At 41.7% G+C, this 22698-nt stretch overlaps 1 long non-coding RNA gene across 1 annotated transcript in view; it reads left to right on the top strand.

Moving 5' to 3' along the window:
- Positions 1 to 22293, top strand: part of LOC136010943 (uncharacterized) — a 31911-nt gene extending 9618 nt beyond the window's left edge. Inside the window, exons 2-3 of the long non-coding RNA XR_010611090.1 lie at positions 22032 to 22100; positions 22204 to 22293. This is a non-coding gene — a long non-coding RNA (uncharacterized LOC136010943). The remainder of the gene's footprint in view (positions 1 to 22031; positions 22101 to 22203) is intronic.
- Positions 22294 to 22698: the final 405 nt, after the last annotated feature.

Raw genomic sequence — 22698 nt, 5'->3', positions numbered from 1 at the left:
GTGGTCCTAAGAATTGAACAAAGGAAAATGTGAGCAAGACAATGACTCCTTCAAGTGTTTGCTTCAGAAGCTTCAGACTAATAAAAAAGGTAAAGGCCTCAATGAAAAAAGTATATAAAGTGACTTCACTATTTTTCTAATAAATCACCATAGGTAGGAGGCAGCTCCGTGACAGGGAGGCTGAAGCGGTGACTTACTGGCTCGGCTAAATGAATACACGTGGACGAAGAACCCTTTCAGTGGCTGAAAACTTCAAAGCAAGCTAGGCTGTGGGGAAGGAGCTCTGCAGGCGAGGTTCCCTGTAGACCTGCTACCAGATGAGTAATGCAGTAGTAAATTACAGACTGACAGGTTGTCATGCAAGCCTTGCAGGGAGAGTCTGAGTGAGGCATTTTTATTGATGCATAAATGGAACTTTTAAACAACTTTCAAGGTCACTGATATTTAAAATCATATCACTTATTAGCAATAAAGATACAAAAGGGTGAAACAAGTTTTAATAGAGTGTAGAAGTGTAGCATTTAATAAGGATTTGTCTTCAGGTGACACTTGAATTTTCTTTGAGAATGGCACTTGGTTTTCTGCTTAAAAATCCCTGCTCTACAGGGTGGATCCAACCATGCTGTGCAAATGGTATTGGCTTTGCTCCAGTTAATCTCAGCTTTTTTACAATTTGATTTCTTTGTTTTCTATGCAGTGCATGAAGATGGAGGACACATTTAGCCACCTTGGCAGAACTGCTGCATTCATGATGCTTTACTCAAAAGCTTAGTTCATTGTGTAGAATCAGTATCTATCTTTCAAAATCTTGTCTTAAACTTTGTATTGCTCAAGTAGGAAAGCACATGTTTCATATGCAGAGCTAACAAGTTAGAGAGCAATTCGGTTAAGAATTGTTTGAATGTGCAAATGTCTGATTTCTTGTGCAGCTACCAGAATGATATCCTAAATTGGACATGCACGTGCAAAGGTTTTTTGCACCAAAAGCTTCATAAATCCATTCCTTCGAATAATGTGTGTTCTGTATCTGATGCCTGTACAGATGGAACGTTTGAGTTTCATTTCCTTTCTGGACTGGCTTGACAGGCGAATGTGGAAATTTCCACTGTCATTCTGGATGCGCACACTGTTCCTCATTATTTTTCTATCTACCATCATTACAAGCTGTAGTTCTGTGTTAAATACTGCACAGAAGCAACAGCAGGAAATTCAGGAATGCTGAACCTAACACACTTTCAAACTTGTTAAGCCATTGCACCAGGAAGTTGAAGACTCATCTTGTTTAGATCTCTTCCTCTCTTCTTTTCTAGGCATCTGACGCTATGCTGGTTTTTCTGCTGTTTCCTGTTTGGTTTTTTTTTCACTGTAGTTTCTGTGGTCACTGCCACATGTGCAGCAGTCAGCACTTGAATTTCATGTGCAAGATCCATCGCCTAAATTGCATCAGCTTGTGATGCAATTTCTAAACTTTAACTGATTGTAAACAGAGATCAAAATATCTTGTTTATGTACATGTATGTATATAGATCGTAGTATCAGTAAAGACAAACGATACTCTGAGGAATTAGTGTGTATCAGAATTACTGCAGCTACTATGAATCGGTGTCTTTCACTATTCAACTGCTCTAATTAAACTTCAGATGGCGGCTGAGGCATGTTGTTGGATAAGACACAGAGAAAGGATATCTAAGAAGAACATAATTGTTTTCTTTGTGGAATACATCAAGATTCCACTTCCTTGCCAGTTCTGTAATAATTGGGATTTTTGTTTGTGTATGAACCATAATCTTTAATGCTTTAAAATTTTCAGTGTATTGGTGAATGCTTGTTGTGTGCACCAGGATCAATCTACCTCTTGTGCTTTCAAAATGATTGAGTTGATTAGTGGTATAAAACAACTCCTTGTATAAATACAGCGAAAAGTACATTTAAAATGCTTTCAGAAACTGAAGGGGCTTTCAACAAACTGTGAAAACTACGTGTCAGCTTGAGGAAAGCTGTGCTTTGTGCCAAGTTGAATGACAGGAGAGCTGAGTGAAGGGAGTGAATAGCATTCTCCCCTTTCTTTCTGAGCTCATACAGTTTGTACCAGTATGTCTCTTTTGCTTGGTGTGTTAATGAATTTGACCATTTGGATAAATACTGATTATTTGCTCCTTTCTGTGTGCCCCCATATCATGGTTTAAACCCAACCACAAACCTCCTTCACTCACTCCCCCCCCTTCTTGCCCTCCCCCTGCTCCTGGAGGGACAGAGAGGAGAATCGGAAAGAATGCAACTCCCACGGGTTGAGATAAGACCAGTTTAGTAACTAAGGTATAACACAAATTGCTACTGCTACCACCAATAATAGTAATGATAAAGGAAATAACAAGGGAAGAGAATACAACACCTCAGCACCAGCCAACAGATAACTTGCCCCCCCCCCCAACCCGACCGAGCACCGACCGATACCTCGTCCAACCCCGCAGTGCCCTAGCCCTTTCGGGTCACTCCCTGTTACATCCTGGGCATGACGTGCTGTGGTATGGAATACCTCTTTGGGCAGTTTGGGTCAGGTGTCCTGTCTCTGCTTCCTCCCGGCTTCCCCTCCTCCCTGGCAGAGCATGGGGCTCAGAAAGTCCTTGGCCAGACCAAACATTTGAGCAGCAACTGAAAACATCAGCGTTATCAGCTCTCTTCCCAGGCCAAAAAATGAAAATGTAGCACTGCACTAGCCACTAAGAAGGAGAAAAATAACTGCTACTGCTGAACCCAGGACACCCCAGTAAGCATGACACTACAGGACAATCCAAGCACAATTTATGGTATCTACATTAAATTTCCCTGGAACTGAAAATTACAGTATGCAGCCATAGCCTGGAAATAAAGCTTTTCCACAATTTCTTACTTTCCCGTATGATTTATAGTTGGTATTTCCATGTTAAGACAAAGAAGATAATACTTGGTGCTCTGCTGCTTTCTACCCTGTGAGGGTATTAGACTTTGTTTTGTGTTGATGTCAGTGGTAATACACTGCTATCTTATATCCTGTACCAGTTCCCTGAAGATAAATTTGTAGTAAAATGCAGCTGTAACATTCCGTGCCTGCACTGAAATGACTGATGTTTCAATGGGAAGTTAAAGGTGTGCCCATGTGCTGCTGTGTGTGCTGAGTGCCTGCAGCAGTGACTGTGTCAGACTGGCAATGGACTTGAACACTGGTGGTAAGGAGAAATTGTGGTTTTCTATGTATGAGTATCTCAAGACTTGGACTGCTTCATCCGAAACAATGTGAATTATGTTTTCTTTGCTCTTCGTTAGTAAGATTTCTCCCAACATTCTCATTTAAGTGTATTTAATTATCGTCTAAGAAACAACTGCTGAATTGCCACAAAAATGCATACAACTGTTAAAACCAGTGTGTGAGGCTGTTAGTGATGGGATCCCATTTTATGCCACTGGGAAGTGAGAGGCAACTACTCTGGTTTATTCTGGTATATTAGCAATGCTTTTTATGGATACTTGATTATTGATAGTCTCCAAACTGTGTTTCATTCTAAATACAGCTACTACTTCAAGGGAAAAATACTGTCTCTAGCAATGCTTGGGCAACAAGACTCAAGTGAAGGAAGGACTTCCACCCTGACCCCCACTTCCCACACATCCCTGTAGCTCATTCTTATGGGTGTTGCAGTAAAGTAGCATGTGATATGCATAAATTGAAAACACCACATTTTGCTTTATGAAGGTACTGGTCTCACTGGCAGCTTCAAACTTGTCAAACCAAGGTTGTACAGAAATATTAAAATGGTATAATATTGTGTTAATGGAGGTCTTCTGTGCTTATCTGTAGGAAAGCTAATAATTATTTTCCTGTTAAAGTCATCATTTTCCTGTTAAATTTTGGAGCACTCTGTGTCATTCTTACCGTAATTATTTGGCATGTACAAATCAGAAGTGCTGCAGTTTCACCTGAAACCACAGCTACACAGCCTGTTCACTAGTCCATTACTGCACTCTTAGTTATATCAGTACAGTTTTCTCAGGTAGCTCCTCAGCTGGCTGAAAGAATCCTGTATTATCAGTTTTCAAGACACTTAAAGGCTCTTGCTGGCCTTACTGCTTTAGTTGACAAGAAAAACGTGCTTTTCCTCCTTTTTACTGTCCTCTTTTTTGTTCTGTTCTATGGCTTTTGGAAATTGGCTGTAGGAAATGCAAAGCTATTGAGTGTAGTACTCTTTACTTAAGGGAGTAATTAATCTAGAATTACAGTGTATCAAGAAAATGTTCTCAGATAGTGGATAACTTTATTATAGCTAGGGATAATGTAACAGGACTCTTACCTGTCTTGGCTTGAATACTGATGTCTGGGTGAGCTTTCTGTGAGGAGACATCAAACATTTGTATGCAACCTGACAGCTCTCACGTTCCTTCACTTAAGTGTACAGTGCTGTAGGAAGTGGAAGCTGCTGTGAACAGCTCCTGTTTCTGGTGAACTTTGCTATTACTGCTGTGGTTGTATTTAATAAAATTTTCTACCATGAAATAGCCTGTGATCTGTCTTGGATAACTGTCAGCTCTATTTCTTATCACACTTCTTGCTGACTGTGTCTAGGCTCAAGGAAATGTCTGGCTGACAGGCAATTGATAGCATCTTCTTTCATTCTGCGCTTCTTTTGCTCAAGGCACATTGCTCAAGCATTGCTAGCAGCAATGCAGTGTGGGGAGTGAAGGTGAACAGTTTGGGAGTGAGCTCTGAGGCCTTAGTGCTTAACAAGCCCTGCAGCGATGAGCTGGGCTGGTGAAGGACAGGGAAGGTCGAAGAGCAAGCCTCGGGAAGATGGGCCCAGATGTAGTTGTGGTGGGAGTCTCAGATGGAGGCTAGAGGATGTGGGGGTTGCAACATTGTGATTGGTCTATTTACCTGGAGGGTTTCACAGATGCCGATGAGATTGATCATGGTACGTATGTGCAGGTTGGAAAGTACCAGACAAGGGGATATAAAGAGCTTTGTAACAATAAACGAGGATTTGAGTCTGCATTAACTTGAGTCCGTGTCGTGAAATGACACAATGCAGCACCTGGACTTTTGAGTCATAGCACTGCTGACATACTTTTTCATTCAATGTGAGCTTAAATGTGACAAATCTCTAATACATGCTTGAAAAGCCATTTCTCTCTGATTTGCATGGTAGTATTTACACAAAGTGAGAAAGAAGAGGGTGCAGAAGACTGGGTCAAGGAATGGGTTGGATGACTTGCATTGATGTCCCAGACCTTCTCAGCACCTGTGCTCTGGTCTCTGTCTGCATCTCTCCAGGCTTCATTTGTTTCCCCATAGCTAGCGCAAACCATTTTAGGGTCCGAAAACTTTTTTGAATGTTTTTAATGGCTGTTGAAAAGGTTTTGCCCAGAAGTCATTAATAAAAAGTGTGGAATGATGAACAACAGGCCAAGAAACAGAAGTCATCACTGGTAAGTGCCAACACTATTGAAAGGGATTTATTATTATTATTACTATTATTATTTCCTATTTCTACCTTGCATTCTCCTGCCAAGTCTGAGGTGAAGTGCGAGTATAGACAGATATGACAACATTATCTTGCTGTGCTGTCAGTAGACTTTATTCAACAGCTCAGTGGCTATTTTGTGTTTTTCACAGCATGTCTGCCTTCGTTCATAGAGAGAATTGTATTTCTTTTGATATTTAAGCACATCTACCCTTTCTGAAGTAATTACCCTGAATGACTTTATGGGATTAATTCTTGAAGACAGTGAGAAACATGAGCTTTCATGGGGATTATGTCACTGAACTGGAATTCAACGTTTCTGGCACTTTGGCTCAATTTGGCAGGTGGGAATCTTTTTCCTCCTTCAGAAGATGGTGCGCCTCTTCTTCAAATACATTGGTGTAAGGTTGCGTGCAGCAGCGCAAAATTTGGTGACCTAGGAGGTTCCTTTCCTTTGTCTGGGCTTATCTCTTCCGTTATCCCTTCTGCTTTCTTCTGTGGGGTTTTGTTTGGCTTGGAGGTCTGTGGGTGTGCGTGTATGTATATTATTTTTTAACCAGGGGGAGGGGTAGAAGTAATCCTTTAGAGTTGAAAGTGTCAGGGAGGTCTGTTAAATTGAAAAGAGGTTTTAGAGTATGGTTTATATAGCATCTATCTGGCCTTCTGGATTTCAGCATCAAATGGGTTCGGTTTTGGTTTGTTTTTTGGGTTTGGTGGTTTTTTTTCTTTTTTTTGGGGGGGGAGGGTTGTTCTTTTGGGGGGTTTGTTGTTTTTTTTTAAATATATATATCAGTCTTTCAGATGCGCAATGCAGCAGTAACACAGAAAAATACTTGCTTTGGCTCCGAATATATCTGGCATTTTCTCTAAATGTTAATAATCAAAGGGTGGGTGGAAATGTCGGCATTTTGTCAGGTCTCTCTCTGGCTTAGTGCTCTTAGTATAGAACCCTTGGAAGAACTTCAAAGAATCTGTAATGGACACAAATTTGTAAGGGTTCAAAAGCAAGACCAAAGATCAGCAGCAACTGCTGTTCTCAAAGGGGACAACCTTGGGAGAAAAGCTCCAGCTGTGAGCTGAAGGCAGCTCAGGCAGAACTGCTGAAGGCAGGAGGTTGGGGAACTTTGAGAGAGGAATCTACCAGAAATTGGTCTGTCTAAACCTCAGAGGCCAGAAACAAGTGTTACAGCAAGTAGATCCCGGTAACACAGAATTACAACAAATATTTAGTCACTGACAGACAAGCCAGGGAACACTTTTTAATGTGGAGTGCAAATCGTATTTTATCAATGGTTCTTTAATACACATCCCAATAGCTAAAAATGGGGACTAAAACTTGGAAAATAATTTCCTTACAATAGGTCCGTATTAAAATCTTTCTGTATTTTAAGCCCTTAGGTACGAACTCACATAGGCATGACAGTGTCTGTGGTTCTTTGTTAGGCTTTCTGAGATGCTTTTCATGCCCCAAGTATATGTGGGGTGTTGTGGCTCTGGTTATGGGATGAACTTTTCAGAAAAACAAATAGCAAGAATAAGAATAAGACAGATCTTTCTCCTGAGTCACAGGCTGCACTTGGAAATCTGATGCAATTGAAATACTTGGTTGCTTAGTTGAAGCCAAGAAGCAAATCAGAATATCCTGATGTAAGTCTTTCTGTTTGGTGAAGTCAGCTGGGTGATGGAAGGAGTTCTGTAAGCCTATCAGTGTCCTGGTGGTTGTTAGGTGTTTTGTTAATCCCTTAATATGGCAGCTTAACCTTAACTGTGCGGATGTTGGCTGGTGATGGTGCTCTTCTTGCTAATGGCTCTGATTTAGGTCACACTTTACAGTCCTCCAATGCACTTTATTTAACATGGATTTCTTAAATCCACAGTATACCCTGTTTCCTTGTTCTTGCCTCTTGACTGCTACTGGAAGTCTGTGGTTTTGCTTTGCTTTCCAGACAAAAAGTCTTGTAGATAAAGCTGGCTGGTGTGGGAATGCCAGTGAGTGTCAGGTGTGTCTTCCACATAGGAATCTCTCGGGGGTTTGTCCATCTTGTACTGCCCTCTCCTCACTGCTGCAGAGGAGAGCCCAGAATTATCACACAAAGGTTTTTCTGTGGAGGGAGCCTGTGGAAGTGAGCTAGGAGAGAGCCTCCTCTACTTGAACAAACAGGTTGCGTTTAAATTGTTTGTAGGTGCCTGGCACAAAGCGGAGTCATTAGGAGGCTGCGTTTCATTTCCACATGTAGTTTTTTTAATAACTGGTATTTCAAGACCAAGACAAGCTAGAGAGTCTGAATGACACGTCTAATGCATTAGCTCATTCCCAGAGATAGATAGAAGTTTTCTTGGCTTTGATGGTTGACTGGGATCTAGTTCTCCTTTCTGATGACTTCTGAAAATCTAGCAAAGGAACGGGCTGATCTTGCTGAAACATTGTCACTCAGACTCTCCATTGGGCAGGTACCTGGGAAGGAGTCTCAGGAGGCTGGGTGGAGGATGGAAATGCCTGGAAAAACACTCTGTGTCCAATCCATCCCTGTGCACATCCACTGACTTAACAGCTTCTGGTCTCTGCCCTGTGGGAGGTGATGTTCCTCTCTCCCAGCAAAACCCATAAAATATGATGGGGAAGAGCCTCTGGGGTCAGTCCCCAGCCAGGTGACTTTTCCACCCCAGGTACAGGGATGCCACTGCAGGAGAGAGATTGGAGCCCAGTTGTGCCATGGGGCTGCTGTAATTAGTGGCCAGTTTGCTTCTGGATGCAGTTACCACCAAAGTAGTCTGCTGGTCTCTTCACTGTAACTTAGGTTTTGTGATTGCCTCTAGAATAAACTTCCTGAGGGAGCTAAAGCCAGAATTTGTTTCTAGCCAGAAAGAATTCAGTCAATGGAAAAACACTAAAAGTTTCTGGTTGTGGCAGGATTACAGTGGGGATGACAGTAAAAGTTCCTGCTTACAGCAGGATTGCAGGAGGGATGATGTTTCTGGAGAACTCAGAGTTTCCACTTAAATAAACTGGGATCATCTTATATTTGCCTCTTTGTGGCTTGAAGCAAGAAGACTTCTGAAGTTGAATTTTTTTTCTTGCTGTTTTGTAGACGCTAAATCTTTCGAAACGCACTTTAGAATTTTAAAAATACCGTTTTTCTTGTAAAAATGCATTATATTAGGGTTAACAAAACCAGAAAGAATCTTATTTCAAAATTGTCCGTCACTCAGAATTGCACTATATTTAGATTCAGTCCCACTGGACTTAAAACCTGGCATCTGTGTATTGCTTACTAAGGGCAAAAAGCCCTTTGGCTGTGTGTGAACTGTTGCAGGTATGCGGTTCACCTTGGGGACACTTTCTGACTGATGAAAGCTGGATAAAGCCCCAGACTAACATACTTGCTGCAGGCTTCCAAGGATCCTTTTTAACCAGGACCTGGCAACTGCCCACCTTCCCTGTGCAACGCTGCCTGTGTGGCCTCTCCCCAGCAGCCCCTGGAAGGTGACACTGGCTGTGCATGTGCAACTCCTGTTGCCTGCCACATCCCTGGGAGTGTGTGGGATGCAGTGGTGATAATTGCATGTTATGTCTTAGATGAAAATGTTATAAGAAGCTTTTGGAAGGATGCTAGCCTGTGATGAGCTGAGACAAGAAAAGCTGGTTGCTAATCACAGGGGTTATTTAGAAAGAGTTATGGTTCTTTAATCTTTAATACAAATCACATTCTGGGGCTTTTTCTGAAGTTTTTGGTCAGTCCTTTTTGGCAAGTCCTTGGCCAGATCCTAGCAGTATTTTCAGTCTTGTTAGTACTCAGAGTAATTTACTTGGTTGTGTTAATTATTGACAATGGCTGTGGATTCCCTTGAAGCTTGTTTTATGGTTTTACATGTGAAAAAACCTATGGGATGTGCTTTCCAAATGCTTTTGTAACTGATTGGGGCACAAAGCAGTCTGAGCTATGAGGGTGAAAGCTGCTGGGAAGTCAGCAGGCATTGATGTTCTGGTTTGCCTTTTTCAGTTGGTCTCTGTAAAGAAGCAGTTCATTTCACACTCCTGTTTTCATTATCCCATAGGCAAAATGTAGAGTCTTGAAACCTGTTTAACATCTAGAGAAGCGGTTTGAGAGTTATTTGCTTAGCTTGCACTATTAGAGTCAGAAATTATTTTAAAGGTTTTGGTGAATTATAATTGTAGATAACTTTTACTTCAAAACATCCAGTGAGAACGATGGGGCCTGGCTCTGTTGTAAGGGAGAAACCTGAGCCCCAGAGCTGATGAGCCTCCTGGATTCCCTTGTGCTACTGCAACTGCAAATACATTGAAGTAATTTCAGCTTCAGTTTGAGAATCTTCAGTCTTTTGCTGGAGACTGAGTAGGAATTCTGCAGCACTGCTGCAACCAGCTGGGCACTGTAGGTGTTTTAAAATAGAACAAATGTCTCTGTAATGATGCTTTGGTTAATAAACACACTTGGTTATTGTGAATCCATATTCTTAATGCTTATTAAAATGATTTTACATTACAACTAACTTACTGAGAATGAATAACATATTTCCCACTGAAAATAGTCTTGTTACTCTGGCCTTTTTACTGGCAAGCAGGTAGATGGTGAACATAGTATAGAGAGATAGTCCTTGTTATCCCTTGGAAAAAGCAGTTTGGCTTCAGAAAGGGACACCAGGTTAATGCATACTGTGACTCTCATAAAATTCTTTATGTTCAGCCAGCAGTACAATAGGAATAAAGACAAAGTAAGAACAAAAATCCCATGTCCTGCTTATAAGGACTTACAGAAAGAATAAAGAATAAATGTATTTTTATATATATATAATATAATAATAATAAATGTTTTCTTTTAAATTCACAAAAGACTTCTCTCTAAGTATGGTGGTTTTGTAGCAAAAAGTCTTGTCACTACATTCAGTTTCAATCTTTACAGCTCTGAAAGTAATAAAATGTGAAGGAAGTATCTAAGAAAGCCTCGTGTTTAGTCTGTGGGAAGTTGTTGTAGGTCACAAGCTCCCATTCAAATAACGATGATGACCAAACAACCACTGTTTGAAAACTCATCATTTTCATGCTTTTACAAGTGATCCTGGGCTTGTCCAGACTTCATTTCAGGGCAAGCTGTAGCTCACAAATCCCGAAAGCTCTCCATGGTGGTTATTAGGCTGTTAGAAAGTAAGGCAGGTTACAAAGATGGGAATTACTGTACCATTGCTTTACATTTGTATTTGTAGGTGCAGTTTGATGCTGTTTGGTTAACACTTGAGCTGAATTTTACATGTGAAATGTACTGCAATACAAACTGATCTGTTCTGTCCTTTGGCCATGTTGCATGTGGAGCTCTGATGCTAAAATGAATGTTCAAAGGCACATAGGTAGGGTTTACCAGTGTGATTTTGGCTCATTAACAGTCATCTTGGAGATGTGTTAAGAAATCCAATTTCTTTTAAAGAAATTAAAAATGCATTGCAGGACAAGACAATCAATGTATTTCTCTTTTTCCTTTCTGTAAAAGAAAGACCAAGGGGGATTTTGAGGTTTGCCAACCCCAGCTGGCACCCCAGGGAGTTTAACAAAAGGCACTTTCTTAAAAAAGAACCAAAAAAACCCAACACAAAACACACACACACACAGACACAACCCAACAAAACAAACCAAAACCCCAAAACCCCCAAAACCATGACAACACAAAACAAGGCTTGAAAGCAGGAGCTGCTGTTCTAAGGAATGCAGGAGGAAAGGTTACTGGTTCTGCCACAGGACATGTGGTGCATTCTGAACAGAGGGGCTGTGGTACCCGCAGGCATGGTGGGTACCAAGTCCTCTGTATCTAAACAGAGAAATAGGCTCCAGAGGGGCCTCTGGTGTGATCTGCAGTATTTTATATACACCTTGGCTGGCTGTGTGAGTGCCTGCGGCTGGTAGTGCTGCCAGGCTGCAGTGACCTTCTGGGCATGGCGCTTTTAGTGGTGCGGGGACTGCGGAGTAAAGCTTGGAGGAGTGCAGGCAAGAGAGGGGTACCAGGTGTTGTGTGCTCATCAGCTCATTCTGACCGAGGGTGGGAGGGAGATCTCTGATACCTTAAACTATAGGTGTGTTTATAACATTAGATTTATTCTTTCTTTGTTATTTATTTTTTATGTCAGTTATCAGTTTCTTCCTTAGGCCCAAGTTAGCAAAAGATAAAAATGAAACAATAATGTGAATGTCAACAGTATATTGACATGATTATGCTTACACAAAAGGAGTTTACTGAGGTCACATATTTCTGCTTTTGGTTTTAAATGGCATCAACCAAGTGCTTTCTGCAGTATTGTTTCCTTCCAGTTTTCATACAGCTTTGGATTGAAAGATGGAGCTACTCTAAGTGGACCTTACTTAAATCTTCATTCTTTTGGACCCTACAGCTGGTGAGATCATTCCTGCAGGGATTTCTGCCACTGTAGATTGTTATTCCAATTGTGAACAATCGGAAGTAACCCATGATCCCAAATGCTTTGCAGGGTATTTTGATAAAATACACTGCTGTTATCTAGTGTGGCTATTGACATTCAGCTCTGCTGTGTTTGAAGTGTTGTTCAGAACCATTCAGCTTCCCTAATGCACTAGTGTTTACTGCACATTTCATTGTGGTGAGTGAATTGTTTTGTTCTGAATAATTGGCCAATGTTTTGTGATGATTTCAGTTTATTGAAACCTCTGGAATTCTCAATCAGTTTATTAACATCTCTGTGGCCTGGACTTCCCTGAGATTTCCATTGCTCCCCAGCTCCAGCCTGGCTGCAGTTGCTGGGAGAACATTGATTCAGTATGTCTGGATCTGTCTGACAGCAGGCAGCATGCAGACATGTGAAAATGATGGAGGGGAGAAGAAAATATGCATCCAAATGAGAGTACTTTGGGTTCTTGTTTCAAATGGGTTTTGTTTCATTTTACTTGAATGAATGATTTTGTAATGAATTGAGAGAATAATCAAAACTAGAATGTTAGTGTTAAATTGGCTTAAAAATGCATTTATTGTGAAAATAGCATTTCACAGTAATAATCTTTACGGAAACATGAAGATGAAATCTTTACATTTATCAGCTCTGTTAATGTGTTGTGTGTGTGATATCTGGGACATGCAGTGACTGCTCAGTCTCTCATGGTTTTGAACTTTATTCTAGCTGAAAGTTAGTAGCAAACTGCAGTTTAAATCTTCATAACGCAGTTGCTGCTAAAACCAGTTTCTATGGGCAGGGAAATCACCCTGGATCTTTCAGAGCCCTTCCATGAGTTAATGATGGTAATGCCATTTTCAAATACTACCTGTAAGCTGAACCTTCTGTTGGCACAAGTTAAATGTCACCACCATTTCTTCAGAGTATTACGATGTTCCAAAGATCAGTAAGGTCATTTTACAACATGTCAGAGTTGTGTAATTTACTTTGGTTGAGCTTTTGTTTTCCCACTTGAGCACAGTAAGAGTTTGAATACCGGCTGCAGACTGATGTAGGTATGACTTCAGGTGATAAGTAATTGCCAGCTCAACATTTTTAACTTCCTTAAACCTTTTTTTTTACAGAAAGAAATGCCGAATGCTTGTGGCATTTTGGCTAAATGTTCTTTTGCATAAAGAAATATCTGAAGTCTTTCGCATTTTCAGCAGCTGCTGAGAATTACTGCTGGTTATTTTCCTTTCCTATCCGCAAGAGGAACCAATTAAGAAATTCAAGACTTGCTGCTTCAAAAATTAAAGAAAACTTTGCTATAAACGAGGCCTGCACAGAAATGTGGTCTTTGTTCTGTAAAGCAGGACTTGTTCATGTAATGCGAACCCTTTTGCGGATCACTACCAAAAGGTGTGCATGTACCGCCTTTCCTGCAGGTGCTGGAGAAATAGTTTTGGGGAACAAACATGAATAAGAAATAGCCTTGGGGGGGGGGGGGTGGGGAAACCATGAAATAAACCTTACAGTGAGAGGCACCTTTATAGTGTCTATAACCATATGAATCAGACAGCAAAACTGTATCTGCTAGTTATTTTTCCTCCAACAACTGGAGTGCCGAACTGTAACACAGGCTTTTGCCTGCTTTATTACTGGATGTTCATAAGAATGTTGCTGTGGTCATGTTTGTCTAGTTTTAAATGCTGTAAAGATTCACCGTAAGAATCATGGGATATACTGAAACTTCTAAAGAAATCGGGGGAGGCATTCACAGCCTTCAGAAAGAATTCCTGGTTAAGGCTGTTTCAGTCCTGCAAGCCTCCCCTAATGATTCTTAGGGGTTTGGTATATTCTCCTTTGAGAATATCTTGGGGTATATATTCTGTTTAGCAGTAAGCTTAGTAAAATTTAACATTAAGCTCATTAAACTAATGTAACGTCTTTGCAGATAAGCTGTTGTGCAGTGTCACTGATCAGTAACTTGGGAAACAGCAGAATTCTGGCTAATGAGTAACTTGGTAGTCAGTACAGGTCAGATACGCAGACTCTGGGGAGCTAAAATCCAAAGCAAATGTACTGAGTAAGCTTCTTAACATAATGTGAACAATTAAGCAGATTAAGTCCCCCAAAAGTCAATATTTTTCCCTTATTCAGCATATGCAATGTTTAGATTAAGAAATACTATCTAGTAAAACAAGACCTTTAAAAGATATGTAAAAAACAGTTTTTTCCACTGTTATCCTCATGAACTGTAAATTTGGACCTTTCATACTTGAAATACAGTGGGGTATGGTCAAGGCAGGCAACACGCTGACAGAGCTGAAAAATACTGGGGTCATATTTGTGGTATCATAAAATATGCTGTCTACACACCTTCCTGTGAAAACAAAATGGGAAATAAAAAATGAGCATTAATGTGGGGAAAAATGATGTGTAGACCCAAGGCTCAGGACTGATGCTTTCAACATGTTTTGTTTCATGTTCCATTTAACTTATTGTCTTTGTTTATGAATCAAGTTGTAATTTGAACAACTGATCATAGTTTGTGCATAATGCAAAATAATTTTAGAATATTAGACAAGCAAGTTGTCAGCACTCCTCAATATTCCCTTTACTTTGAGTGGGTAACTTACGCTTTGAAGTCGCTTATTTTTGGAGACATATAGTGTAAAATTCCTGCTTGGAGTCAATCAGTTCAAAGTGGATGCAAATGAAGATATTGAGGGGATGCTGAAGTGTGAGCTGGAGGTATCTTGAAGGGTATGTGCATTACCTCTGATGCCTCAGCTCCTGGGCAGATTTGGTGTTGAGTTCCTGGTAACTGTTCCAGGAATGCCTTTAGTCTGCCCTTAAACTGCAGTGCTTCTCATTTCAAAGCAGATTGATGGGGAACAGTTGTACCAATTTATTTTTTTTTCTAATAATTTTTTTCCCAACTTATGATCCAGAGTATTTGAGTGTGCTTCCTGTTTTATTCTGCTCATGTAGCTTAGCAATGCAGACTAGCTTGTGGACATGGCCAATTTGTTTGATGGGAGGCGTCTTCATCTATTCCTGGTCTCTACCTGTATTAGTGGAATACACTTTTTAATAATAATTAATCATGTACAGTTGATTTAATATCTGTCAAGTACTGTGTGAAGTATAAATCTCGGGAGTGAAGAGCTCAAGGGGATGAAAGGAAGCATGCATTGTATCCTTTTTCAGCTGCTAACACTAACTTTGTAAGTGAACATAACCTTATTTCGAAGTGCTGCCAAGTGGAGAAACTGGACTGGCTGCTGCCTCTCCCAGGAGAAAGTTTTTGCAATCAGGAACTCAAACCAAAGGATACAGAACTCCATGCAGCTCTGTTATGAGATGCGCAGGCTGCTGAAAGGAAGGTGTTTGTTGAGTCTGAGCTTCAGCTTTATGAAATAAACACTAAAAACTATAGAAATGGTGAATTGTTACCATAGATAATTTCCACTGTATTTTCAAATATCTGTCTTTCTGTAGGTACTTCAGGTGGTACAGAGAAATAAACCAAGGAGGTGAAGGTTTCTTGTCCTTTTGGCACCATGGTTATATCTGACTGTATTTTCACATGTTCCAGGCAGGTACTACCTTGGCCAATTTAATCTGTGTTGACAGCTCCATTGCAGCAAGGCCGTTTGGGGGAAGTGCTCATGCTTGGTTCCCTTTTTGTTTTCCCCAGGAGTGGCTCACTTCCTTTGATTAATATGTGATTTCAAATTGAAGCACTTAACACTGAACAGACTCACAAAGAGTGCTGTCCTGGCAGTGGACAGTTGCACAGGCTATCTACATGGGGCAGTGGGAAAAGTTCTTAGAGTCACAAGGGTCATAATCTGCTCAGTAGTGATGTCCTGTAGGATGTCCTGGTATGTCCATGTGGCCAGGCTCAGGTACCACCAAACTGCTTTCCTCTCTGCTTTTCCATGCCATCATACCCAGATCCTGAGTTTTCAGGAACTGGGAGCAGTAGAATGAGGCAGGTTAGCATTTCAGCTGCTTCACTATAGATTTTTCAGAGCAGGTCATAAACAGCCATGCTGACTTCAGACAGCATTATACAAACAGGAAAACAGGCATGGAAATAGGTCCCTATCTGTTGCACTCATCTGAAGGAGACGTAAAGCAGAACACCTGTGATAGTGCACTATCCTGCAGACACAGTGCTCTGAGCTCTGCCAAGCCTGTGGTGTGCCTGCAGGGCTGTGAATGGGAGCTGTGGGGCTGTCACTTTTGGTAGGCATATTTCTTCCTCATGTAACTTGCGGAGTCAAAAGCACATTGGTTTGTTTGCATGTGTGTTTGTGAACACAGTCTAGTGGTTACTTTTATTTCAGGCCATTCATTTGTTCCTGCTGAAGAATCTGACTTATAAAAGCTGTCCAAATTCTAGCAGGTGCCAACATGAAGAAAATCTGCTGGAGATAGTAGGAACTGTTTCTGCTGAGTGCTTCCCTGCTGTCCAAAGATTGCCTGATCTATATCGATACAAGCAAGCTATGAACAGTTTCATGTAACTTCTTATTTCCTTATCAGTTAAATCCCTGATACTACCGCATATTTGTGTTAGTAAAAATTAGATACATATAAATGGTTACTTTCTGATAGTCCTTTTCACTGTGGCTTTAGCTGCTTAATAACAGCATTGAGGAACCTCTCCAGCATACTACAATCCCCATCCTTATTTTTGTAACTTTCTTAATAATTTTCGAGGAAGGGAGTGGGGGCAGAGAGAGCAACGTGTCCTCAAGCTGTACAGCACTGGCTGCCTTCCACAGTGGTTTTGGAGAAGAGCTGGGATGTTCCCAGCAGAGTTGGACGGATGCCTTGGCAGGACAGACTGTGTCTCTGTGCAGTCAGGCTACAGCATCCTGCAATCCCATTCCAGTGACTGATCTTGTTGGACTTGATAGCTTCTCTGACCCTTTGGATTTGTGTAAGTCAGGATTACCATGAACTTCCTCCTCTGAATTTGTAGGTTATAATATCAGGAAAGGGCCTGCAGTCATTTATCTGATCTCATGCACAGCTCAGGCTAATGGAGCTGCCCCAAATCAATGGTCTTGTTGGGCCCCTGGAGCAGTAAGAAAGAATCAGTCCCCATGAACTCCAGAGCAAATGGGAACTCTCTCTATAATCTTGTATATATTCTTCTAAAAACATCTCAGTGTTTGCTTTGAAAGCTAAACAGCAAAAATAACTAAATACTGGTTTTCATCATGCTTTTCTCTCATCTGCTATTGAAATTACATTTCAGAACTGCTTTTTTGTTTTAACAACAGTTTAATCCCCCAAAATACCATTGCAACTCATTTAGAAAAATACGTAGACCTTTGTTTGAATAACATCTCTTCCATTCATCATCCTTGGCATGCCCGTTGACTCTGCACTGTTAATGTCGGATTTCAGACTTAAATATGTTTCTGCATGCGTATATATGTATATGTACATTCATAAATTCAAATGTATGTTGGAATAAACAAATCTAAAGACTCATTTGCTGAAAGCATTTACCAAATTGTTTCTTTCCTGATTAGCTGTCTGTCAGGCAGTCATTCCAGTTTCCAAAATGACTGCTTTGGACTTAAAATTAAAGCAGTGCTTATAAGATTTATGTAAGACACCTGCTGATCATCCCACTGGTCTCTATGGGTCCCTGTTCCCTGGGATGGCAAATCTAAGCTTTTCTGCAATCTACTTCTGGATCCAAAATTCAAATATTGTGTTGCTTGTTGTAAAAATGAAAAACTATGTGAAAACTAGAACTATGTGAACACTCAGAAGCTGGACATGGAAGGTGACAGCAAAATGGTCCTCCTCTTCTAAGTTTGGGTGTTTAGGTTCCTTAAGTTGTTTTGAACTTTGAAACTTGAGGTAGAACAGAAATTGGTGAAGGTGGTTTACAGTATGTGTAAATTTCTGGTTTAATGTGAGTTCAGCTGAGATAGTTTACTGTCTTGATCTACCTCTAAGGCAGAGTGGTTGAGTGACATGGCTCTTGTGGAATAGGGTACCCACATAACAGCTCTGCAGCTTTTCTTGGCTGAGCATTTTTTTTCACTTGGGAGAGGAATGGGTTTGGGTAAGATGAGATGCAAAAAAATAACCTCACATGCTGCAGACTTCTATTTAACTCATTTCTTCAGGGAATGAGCTGAACACCCATCACAATCCTCCTCCATGTCACCTCCAAGGCAGAGAGATTCCTCTTCACAGGATTCTGGGGTGAGGTTGCATGGAGCAGGAGGAGCATGGAGTGCAAGAGGTCAGGAGGTGGAAGGCTTCTGGCTGCTGCCAGTCTCCATGGGCGGTGTGCATGAGTTGCTTTGGGCTGCTCTTTGTACTTCGTGCGCTTGCAACCTGTGCACAAAGAAATGAAGGAGATGCAAAGAATACCGCTCTCTTACTCCTTCCTGTCTTTGGTGGGGTGGTAACGTTTCATTTTCAAAACATCAAAAGAAAAATACTGATTTTTGAAATCTCCTATTGTCTCCGTCTGATTTTTAGACTTAGTTGGAAAACGTTTTGTTGGATACTTTAATGCCCTTATGAACCTACCATATTTATGGAATTGCTGCTTTGTCATGTATTAAGAAGTTCTGCATGTGTTAAATTTCAGCTTATTTTCAGTGGATTTTTTTTTTTCCGTTCAGGGTATGAATCTATCTTCATATAAGACATTTGTTTCCATTTATGCAACTTGCAATTCAGTAATAAACAACAGATGGAAAAAGTGTGTCCAAATTCTCTTGTTTAAAACGTCTTGTGAATGCCATCTCTTCAGTTGATAAAACCAGGCCAATTTCCAGTTCTGTAAGAACATTAAAAAGTATGGGTAGTAACAATGGAGAAGTAAAAGTAGAAATGACTGAAGCTTAGTTAAGTGATACGAAATCCAGTACTAGCTTCTGAATGTTGAACCAAAAGCTGTTTAATTCAGAGTGAATACCAGCGTGCCCATTCATCTATAAACTAGTATTTTCAAACCTATTCTGTAGAGATTGGGTGGATATGTAAGAGTCTTCTGGGGCAGAAAAAGAATGTATGAAAAAGTAAGCCAATTTTGTTCTTTCTTTCAAAAATAAGATTCACTGTTCACCCATTCCTGTCAAACACCACCTTCTAGTTATCTGCTGATCAGAGACAGCTCTGGTCTGGTAACCTAAACCCAAGACTGTGATAAGGTGAGGGGGCCAGGGCTTTTCCTTGCTCCATTCCCTCCTGACCCTTGGCAGTGTCTGGGCTTTATCCCTGTGCACTGAACACTTGCTGCTGCTTTGCTGGCTCAGACTGTCTCAGGTAAAGGTAAATTAAAGGTAAATTGAGCAACTGCTCAAGGCAGTGGCTGGGAAGACAAAGATCCACATCTTTGTACAGGTACCTGTGCCCTGCCAGTGGGAAGCCTGGTTCATGGCATGTCCCCAAAAGGTGGGATTGGTTGGATGGGGACAGATGGGCATGGCTGTTCCTGGGGGAATGAGGGACAGAAGAGGGAAAGCTGTTGCAGGTGTGCAGCAGGAATGGTGCATGTTTCCTCAGGTGCCTGGTGGCAGCAGCACTCCTGGCCTTCCATGGTGTCATCCCCTTGCTGGGAGCAGGTCTCCTCCCTTCCCTAGCTGAGGGATGAAGGTCCTTCTGGTGTCCAGTGATGCTGGTGCCTCTCCTTGAGGCCTTGGTTCTCTCCCCCTGTAGATGTGCCGAAGTTTTGGCATGCAAAGGATTTGTCCTCACCTTTGGGCAATGAATACTATTTTGTCTCCAGTGTTAAGAAATCTTGATCCCCTATGGTGAGGGGCACAAGCCACAGCCTCTTTAGTTTACTGAGGGAAGGCTGGAAGACAATTCAATTGTGGTGGGATAAACAGTACAGTACCATGAAGCTCTTGAACTTGTTGGTATGAAATGCAGTTATTAGAACAATGGAAAATGCAACACTAGAGACATGGGACAACTTACTTATTGAAATGCAACTCAGCTTGTTGCTGAAGAAAATACAGCAGCTGAACACTGAGTGTTTCATGAGTCAAGTCAAAAATAGCCATTGCTTAAATTCTTAATGTCAATAAGTATCTAGGTTTGGTGTGGATTTTCTTTCATTTGCTTTAGTATTTTGTAATAAGCTGGTTCCTAAATAACTTACTGTGTGTTCTTGTGTTGGATAAAGACCTTGTTACAGCAGATGTGGGGTTGCTGCCTTTCAAAGGGTACTTCGAGCTACACACTGTTCTAACTTTGTCATTTGTCTGTTGGATGTCCATCAGAGGTATTTAAGGACAGAATAACTTTTTGCTTTTTACTACAAGGTTGCCACTTGTCTCACTGAAGGCAAACATGGACAACTTTTACTAGCTCCAGTGTTGCTTTGTGTTCTTTTCCCTTGTTCTCAGCTCTCTGGGTGCTGCTTGCAGCTGATCCTTGCCCTGCTGAGAGAAGGACTTACATAATGGGTATTTCTCACTGGGTGTTGGATGTTACTTGGTGGAAAAATCAAGTTCTGCAGTGCTGTGCTGCCTCCAGGTGGCTTTTCAGTTTACTTCCTAAAATACTGTACAGGAATGAGAAAACCACTTTGTGTAGCACGAATAACTAGTGTGTTTGTGCTTTTCCTTTCACGCCTGTACAATAGCTGCAGCAGCAAGCACCAGCAGAGGTGCCTGGGACATCTGCCCTCCTCCCACTGAAGCTTGGGACAAGTTTCTGCCCTGCCAGGCTGCCTGCCTGCTGCCACCTGTCCCTGGGGTGTTAGCTATTTTTTCCCTTCATCCCCCTTCAAGACCTGTATCTCCATCCTTTAGCCTGGGTAACATGTTGGCCATGTTGAGCCTGTTCAGGCATGGAGCCTATGTGCCTCTTCCAGGCCCTGGCAGCTATTTTAGTAAGCTGTTACTCCATACCCCAGTGAAGACATGACGTTCTCAGCATGGATGCATAAAAACTCAACAGTCATCACCGGATCAAGTTAGCATCTCTCTTAACAGCGGCGCCACCCTGGCATCCTGGGGGTGCTGACACCACCAGGAGCACCCCTCAGTCCAGCCAGCACTGCACTGGTGATGTGCCCAGCATGCGAGGTAGTGCAGGACCCCATGATTTGAAGGGGAAGGGCTGCACTCAGGCATGTGGATCAGTAGGGGCCATGCACGGTGGGCAAGGGTGGGAGGGGTCCTTAGGGAGGCTGACCGGGGCCACCAGTTCCTGTTAGTGTCCCTGGGCCAGGACACACACAGGCAACTGTCCCCTGTGACCCAGGAGTCCTCAGATATTATCTGCTAAATGTGTCCCGGTCAGGCTCAGTATGATGGCCATTTCGACAATCAATCTGGGAGAGCTCTATGTAGTTCACAAAAATGATACACAAATTACAACCATGCCAAATAACTGTCGTTAAAATTTAAGGCAGCGATGGTGTGAGGGAGGTGGGAAGTGTCCCCACTGGTACATACAGGTGACTGGCAGGAGTGGCACCACAGCTGGCAGAAGAAAGTGCTTGTGTTTTAAAGCCGCAGGGAAGTGCAGTTATTCCAGAAGCATCAGAGAATTAAAATCATAGACATGAAACAAATGGAACAATTGATATGTAAATGTAACAGCCTTTTGCATTTCACTCACAAAATCTCCCAATTGGAAGTTATCGTTCCAGTGTAACATAAGGCACTTCTGTATAGCCTTAGGGCTGTACACTAACCCTGAGCCTAAGGACCCCAGTTCAGCTGCTGAACCTGCACCAACAGACAAGGAAAAAGAATTATTTTGCAATAAGTCAGATAATAATTTTACCTCAATTGCTTGTTTTCTTTTTCTCTAGAAATAGACCCTACTGACAACAGCAGGCTTAAATGTGAATAAGAGGATTGTACTACAGCTTTGGCCAATCGTTTGTTTAGGTCTTATATTTTGGACTATGTTATTATTATAAAGGGCTGAATCGCAACCAGATTATACTCGATTATTTCCCATTTAGGGAAGACAATACTTTTTTTTTTTGCTAGACAGCCTTGCAAATGCTTTCTGCTTTGAAATCCTATTTCCAGTGTGTTTTCCTAAAACAAGCAGTTTCCTAGGGGCCTGCTTAAACACAACTTGTCTGACTTGGATGATTCTTCACAGTAATTCTGCAGGAGTGCAGTATGCATACAAGTGGAAGCTGATGAAGATATATTGCTGTTATGAACAGATGTAAGTTACAAGGCCACATATTTCCTTCCATTGCTGTTTTAACTCTGGCTTTAGCCCACTTAAGTTTACATTAATTTTTTTCTTTCCTTTTCTGAAACACCAGGAGCTTGGAATATATGAAAATAAAGAAAATAGGAAGGAGGGCATACTGCGTGACTGTTTTTATTAAACTGTAGCACAGGATGGTTGAGGCTGGAAGAGACCACCAGGTGATCTGAGCTGTAGAGAAGAGAAGATGGGGTTTGCTGATCTGCCTGTCCAGCCCTGTGTGCACACACATTCCCATGTGCGTGCCTGCTGGGAATGCAGTAGTAGCCTTGCTACTGCTTGTACCTGGGGCATGAAGCCATTGCACCCTTGCCTCCCTGGGTTCTTCCCCTGTTCCCAGCACCTTGCACTGGCCTCTGGGATGGACAAAGTGACCACACAGGTGTGCTGTCTCTTGTTTTTGTTGGGGTGGTGTCAAGAACATTGGACGGACTGACTGTTGTGACTGTTGTGCCACAGGAGTGATGAGAGAGAGCAGGGTTGCCCAGCCTGGGCTGAGCAGGACTTTTAAAACACTTTGATATTTTGGAGGTGCCCAGCACTCCAATAA

The sequence above is a fragment of the Lathamus discolor genome, chromosome 3 (assembly GCF_037157495.1).
Source record: "Lathamus discolor isolate bLatDis1 chromosome 3, bLatDis1.hap1, whole genome shotgun sequence".
Classification (NCBI taxonomy): Eukaryota; Metazoa; Chordata; class Aves; order Psittaciformes; family Psittacidae; genus Lathamus; species Lathamus discolor.
This window is presented reverse-complemented; position numbering and strand designations above follow the sequence as displayed.